This window comes from Rhipicephalus microplus, chromosome 4 (genome assembly GCF_043290135.1).
Source record: "Rhipicephalus microplus isolate Deutch F79 chromosome 4, USDA_Rmic, whole genome shotgun sequence".
NCBI classification, from domain to species: Eukaryota; Metazoa; Arthropoda; class Arachnida; order Ixodida; family Ixodidae; genus Rhipicephalus; species Rhipicephalus microplus.
This window is the reverse complement of record NC_134703.1, coordinates 58,088,936-58,095,004: the sequence shown is the minus strand read 5'-3', so window position 1 is coordinate 58,095,004 and position 6,069 is coordinate 58,088,936.

The window sequence follows — 6,069 nt, the reverse complement described above, 5'->3', positions numbered from 1 at the left end:
GGCAATGACCGCGCAGATGAGGCCGCTAGATCTGCGTACCCAATACACAGCCATCCCGTTCTCAAGAACCGACGCAGCTACAAGACTTCGTTCGCTTGCACGTGACCTCACACTGGTACAGTGGAACTCGACAGACTTCACAAACGCGCGCCTGCATAACTTGGATCCCGATCTGCAGCTTCGTCTTCCCCCAAGGATATCTCGAGCTGAGGAGACTCTTCTATGCCGCCTGTGGCTTGGAGTGGCCTTCACAAACGCATACTCTTATCTCATCGGGATGGCCAGCTCTCCTACATGCACTTACTGCAGTTGCGAAGAAACCATCGCGCACCTTCTGTGTGAGTGCACCTATTTCAACGTGCAAAGACAAGAACTCACTGCAGCTCTGGATAGACTAGACAATCGGCCTTTGTCGGAACAAAGGATTCTGGGTCATTGGCTGAGCCCATCCTCAGCCCAGAAGGCTTTGAAAGCTTTGCTGCGCTTTTTGCGGACAACTGGCCTCAGATACAGACTTTAGTGTCTTAAACTCTTTGATGTCGCCTTTCCTCTGTCGCATTTTTTTGTAATTTCTCTGTCTCTTCGCAACATTTATTTTTAACATCTTTCATTCCCCTCACCTCTTTCCCCAGCACAGGGTAGCCAGCCGGTCTAAGAACTGGCTAACCTCCCTGTCTTTTCGCTTAAACTTTCTTCCTCCTCCTCCAGCTCCGATAATAAATGGATTGCCTTATCCCCAGACTATGCGAGGCGGTACGATATCGCACGAGCATTTTCGACGAGTTGCGCTACCGACGTAGCGGACTTTTCCTTGTACGACTTAATTTTAGTCAACGGAGCTCCACCTCACTTACCGTGGCCGCTATCGCTGACGGAATCCTGCACTTTTACTGTACCAAGCACAAGTTCACAACTTCGTACCATCTATAGACGAATGGTCTGCCAGAGCTCCTAACAGGACCATAACTGATATGCTCGCGAATTAAGATGCGGCTGATCACCAGGACTGGTGCATTCATTTGCCATTTATGTCAGGTTCACCTACGATTCCTCGTGTCACTACGCCGCTCGCTGTTCGCCATTCTATATCTTATACGTCCGAGAACAAACGCTGCCCTTAGGCACTTTGTTGTCCTCGGCCACTGAATATGCACGCGAAGCCGTCGCGTGCGCTGACCACGCGTGCCAGCTCGCCAACAATGAGCGCTGTGTGCCTCTTCTTTGCTTTGTGTCTGTGTTTATCCCCGCGCTCCCAGTTCGCTGAACCACCATGAATTACCAACTAGCCCACCTTTCCATCCTGTTGCAATGGTATATAGACCTCGCTGGAGCACCACAGACGGCGCTGTTATTGTCTTCATGTACATGTGCACTTTACCCCGGGTTTTTTTTTTGTGCTCCTCCAGTCATCCGTTCGGCGCGTGAGACTTTTTGAGAAACTGCTGTCACGATACATTGGACCATACGATGTCGTTCACCAGGCAGGCGCCTGGTGTTATATAAAAAATCGTCACAGCCGATCCGATAATGTCATCGTCAGCTTTGAGCGGAATCGTTCGCGTAGCCCCACTCAAGCACTATCACCCACTTTCGACCCCACGCGTGTAGATTAAGCACCAGGACAATGCTCTAACGGCGGGCTCACAGCATGAAAGAAGAGGAAGACACCGCCGATTTTTGGTTAATGCTGGGCTCACGCCATCATGTCTTCTTAGCGCTTTGCATGATAAACAGTTGATTAAATAAGCTACTCGTTACATTATGTCATGCCCCCCCCCCCATTCCGCCCATTTTTCTTTCTTCACATTAACAGTAGAGTTACTTCTATTAACCTTATTGCGTGGTAGTGGCCTATTGAAAAAGCTATAGCACCCATCTCTTTTTTTTCGCACGTCTACTTTTCGCTTTCCTTCTCATCTTTCTTCCCCCTTTCCTTAGTTCATGGTAGCAGACCAGATGCTACAATTCTGGTCGACCTCCGTGTGTTTTTCTCAATTCATTCTCTCTCTATTGTATGTTATTTTTCGTTGATATTGTGTCAAAACACACAGCACCTTAAAAGTCGTAATATAGAACGAAAAACAGAAAATACGAACCACCCTGTGAGACTCATCACAAGTAAGTGGAGTTCACTTATCTGGCATGATAATGTGCTTGGAATCAGTATGTCGCCGCGAAGTTAAAACAGCTGTGGTGATATCATATATGCCGCTCCCATAATTTCTCACTGCTTGCAGAAGTTGTAAATGTAAAACTAAACTTTGGTCGCTTTCTAGACAGGATTTTTATAGCTTGTCACATCAATTAAAAAATATAAATACTCAACGTTTACCGACCTTATGATGACTAATCTCAAATAAGTTTGCACAGAGTGTTCTACTACCTGGCACATTGTTTTTTGACAGCTCGAACGTTTGCTTGCTGAGATGTTCCGCTGTCAGCGCAACAGGGACAGAAACTGTCAGAATTGACCGCCAATTCGATGTTGTCTTTCACGGTTGTGCAGCGGTCACGATACTCCACTTCTCGCTTGAAGGTCGTGGGTTTGATTCCGACGGCGGCGGTTGAATTTCAATAGGGGCGAAATGCTATAGAAGCCCGTGTATACTGTTTGATCTGAGAACACGTTAAGGAGCACCAGGTGGTCATAATTTCTAGATACTTCCACAGCACGGAGGGACTCTTAATCATATCGTGGTTTTGGCACGTAAAAGCTCAAATATTATTAGTGAATTTGATGGTTTCTTTTACGCTGGGACACCACGTGTGCCTGTGAAAATAGGTCAGAATAGGACGCTCAAACTAAGCTACTAATAATATTATTTGGGAGTTTACGTTCCAAAACTACGATATGATTTATCAGAGACGCCGCGGAGAAGAGGGCTCCGGAAATTTTGACCGTCTGGTGTTATTTAATGTGTACTTATATCACAAAGTGCGCGGGCACAAAGTACACAGAACAACAATTATTGTGAAATAGATATTATTACAACGTAGTATAGTAAAAAAAGTAAAAAGAACAGTGGAAATGTTGTGTATGAGCAGCAGTACATGTCGGTAACAAAAAGCAAGGCAGTAAAAACGGGAGGAAAAATGAACTCGCCGGCGCGCTTGATCGCCTCCTTTTCTATCCATTTTCTTCTTGCTTAGACTTCTTCGGCACTTGCGCAGCTGCCCTCTACGGTTTACTACTTCCGTTCTGCATTCCTTCTTCTGAAGATGACCGCGCGCCTCACCCTCGCATAACGAATCCTCGCGTGCCAAAATAGACTGGACGTTCGCCCTACCACGCACCGACCTTTCCGGAAGGAAGCCGTTTCCATTTCATCCCGAATGGCTTCCCGCGTGACACCCGATACCTCAGCATGCAAAGCTCATTTCGTGAATGCCAACCCCCAACGACGGCCGCACCGACTCTCAAGAATCAGTCCCGCTCACTCTTGCGGGCTTGCAGTCTAGAGAGAATCGACTTGCGAAAGTGAATGTGTGACGGCTTTCTATCATTACTGCACAGTTGAGACATGAAGATAATACTGCCACATGGGCTTATTTCTTTAGGACTTCAATGTGAGCCCTGAAAGCAGTGGTAGCAGAACTTTAATACGAGCACTGATACCAGAGGATTCCTTCTGTTTTAACCAAACTTTTTTGAGCGTCATGTTGGGCAAGTATGTAACAGGGTATTGAATCGGTAGTAATACTAATTGATGGGGGTTTAGTGTCTTGAAGCCGCCGTATGAATATGAGGAACGCCGTAGTGCAGAGCTCCAGAAATTCGGACCATCTGGTGTACTTTGAAGTGCACCTACCTGGCGCGGCACACAGGCCTCAAACATTTCACCTCCGTCGGAATGCCACCGCCTTGGTCGGAATCGAACGCACGACCTTGGGATGAGCAGCCGTGCACGACAACAGCTACACCACCGTGGTGGACTCCCTCGTGGTTTTGTGATAAGCCTTGTCCCACAAAAAGTGACAAAAGCTATTACCACCGCTCGGAGCAGGCCGTACCATGCTGTTGGGAAAACTTCGAAAATGTTTTCGACAGTTTTGATAAGACTATGCACACAAGGCGAGAAGCGGAGTTTGTTTTTAAGCTAACGCAAGCTCCACCGATAACGCTAGAATTCTCGATGATTCATGCATTAAAGATAGCACGTTCCTCCAGCGACGAGGTTACCGAATACCGACGCACGTGTTTGCCGCTTTCGCCATGCTTTTAGCGTTGCTTCGGTTACTGGCCACATGTATAAAGCGTCTCATCTACACGAAACTTTTCATTTTCGTTGTTCGTTGATGTTGTGCGCATGTTATTTTCCATGGGGTGCATTACTTCGAGCTGTGCCGGGTGTCAATTTTCTTAACCTACAAAGTCTTGGCTTTCTAACAGTGTGGCCCATCAGACAGTTCCGTTGCTACTGAATTACATTCTTAACGTATAACTTATCACAGACAAATGAAAATACAATTAAACAATGCTGACGTATCCTGTGCAAAACGACAACACGAGCACAAAGCACTCCGTAGTGGGCGACACTAGGTTGATTTCGACCCCTCACCCACCTCCCGGATTTTTCGACGCATGTCAAAATGTAAGTGTGTTCATCGTACAATAATATATAGCGCAACGAGTTAGGTACGCACAAAAGAAAAGCACACATGAGACAAGTCAGTGTAAATGTGAGTGTGTACTGCATTTTACTCCTATACAACTGCTGCCTTTGTGTCCGGGAATGGAATCTGGGTACTCTAGCTTCGCAGTGTGGCACCTTAGCCGCTTAAGACAGGTTCCGAACAGGAATGACGTTCGCTGTGTATATTTAATGTGCCACAACGATAGACCAGGCAAGATGAAACATCCACTCACAAGCTCAGACTCGACGTTGCTCATAAAGTTACATGGCGCACAATATCAAAAAGTCAGTCTACCCTACGTGCGTATCATGTAACACTCTGGAAGAACTTAAACCAATTCTGTGTGGTCCCGCCGCGGTGGTCTAGTGGCTAAGGTAGTCGGCTGCTGACCCACAGGTCGTGGGATAGAAACCCGGTTTCGCGGCTGCATTTACGATGGAGGCGAAAATGCTTTAGGCCCAAGTGCTGAGATATGGGTGCACGTTAAAAAACCCCAGGAGGTCGAAATTTCCGGAGCCATCCTCTACGGCGTCTCTCATAATCCTGTGGTGGTTTTAGGATGTTAAACCTGACATATCAATTAATCAACCCATTCTGTGTGATCGTCCGCTTTACTACGCACAGCGACAGATGTTTAAGGAGTTGTTACATTTGCAACGAGGCTTGAGTTCGGAGCTGCGGCCCCTTCTCGGCCCACGACAAGGAAGAGTCTGTGCGACGCACAATACAAAGCACTCTCGTCGTTTTTAAGCACTATAAACCACAAAGAAGCTTTATGAATAACCACTGTGTGTATGTGTGTGCATGACTGAACGCGTTCTCAGCGTGTATATTTGATAGCTGCATACACCGCCGTCTACACCCGACCCGTGAAGTAGCAAACTGGTGATGAACAAGGCTAACAACTTTTAGTTAATATCTAAAAAAATTGATGTATCATCTACGTATACCCCCATAAACATTTCCAGAAGATAGCACTTTTCACCGCTTATTCACGTCATCCAGGTATCAGGATTGAATCCAGGCGGCGGTGGCTTGACTTTCATGGAGGAAAAAATATACACCCGCCTTCTTAGATGTAGGCGCACGTTCAAGAACCTATGTGGTAAACATTTTCGGAGCCCTTGGCCACGGCATATTTCATAATCATGCCGTGGTTTGGGGACCTAACCCGTCGCGAATTACTAGTATCATTATTTGCATCACCAGTGGTTTACCTCGCGATACCTGACGCCGCACCCGTTTCGCAAATGCCAAACCCCGCAACTGACAGCCGTCCCGACTCGCACGAATCAAGGTAAAAATCGGCCTATCGTGCGGTGCGGTGCTCGCACGGGCGCTCGTCTTCGACCGCGCCACGCAGTCGAACGCGATGCCCCACCGCGGAAAAAGTAGAGCCGGCGCATGCGCACACGGCGATTCTCGCTCCCAGGG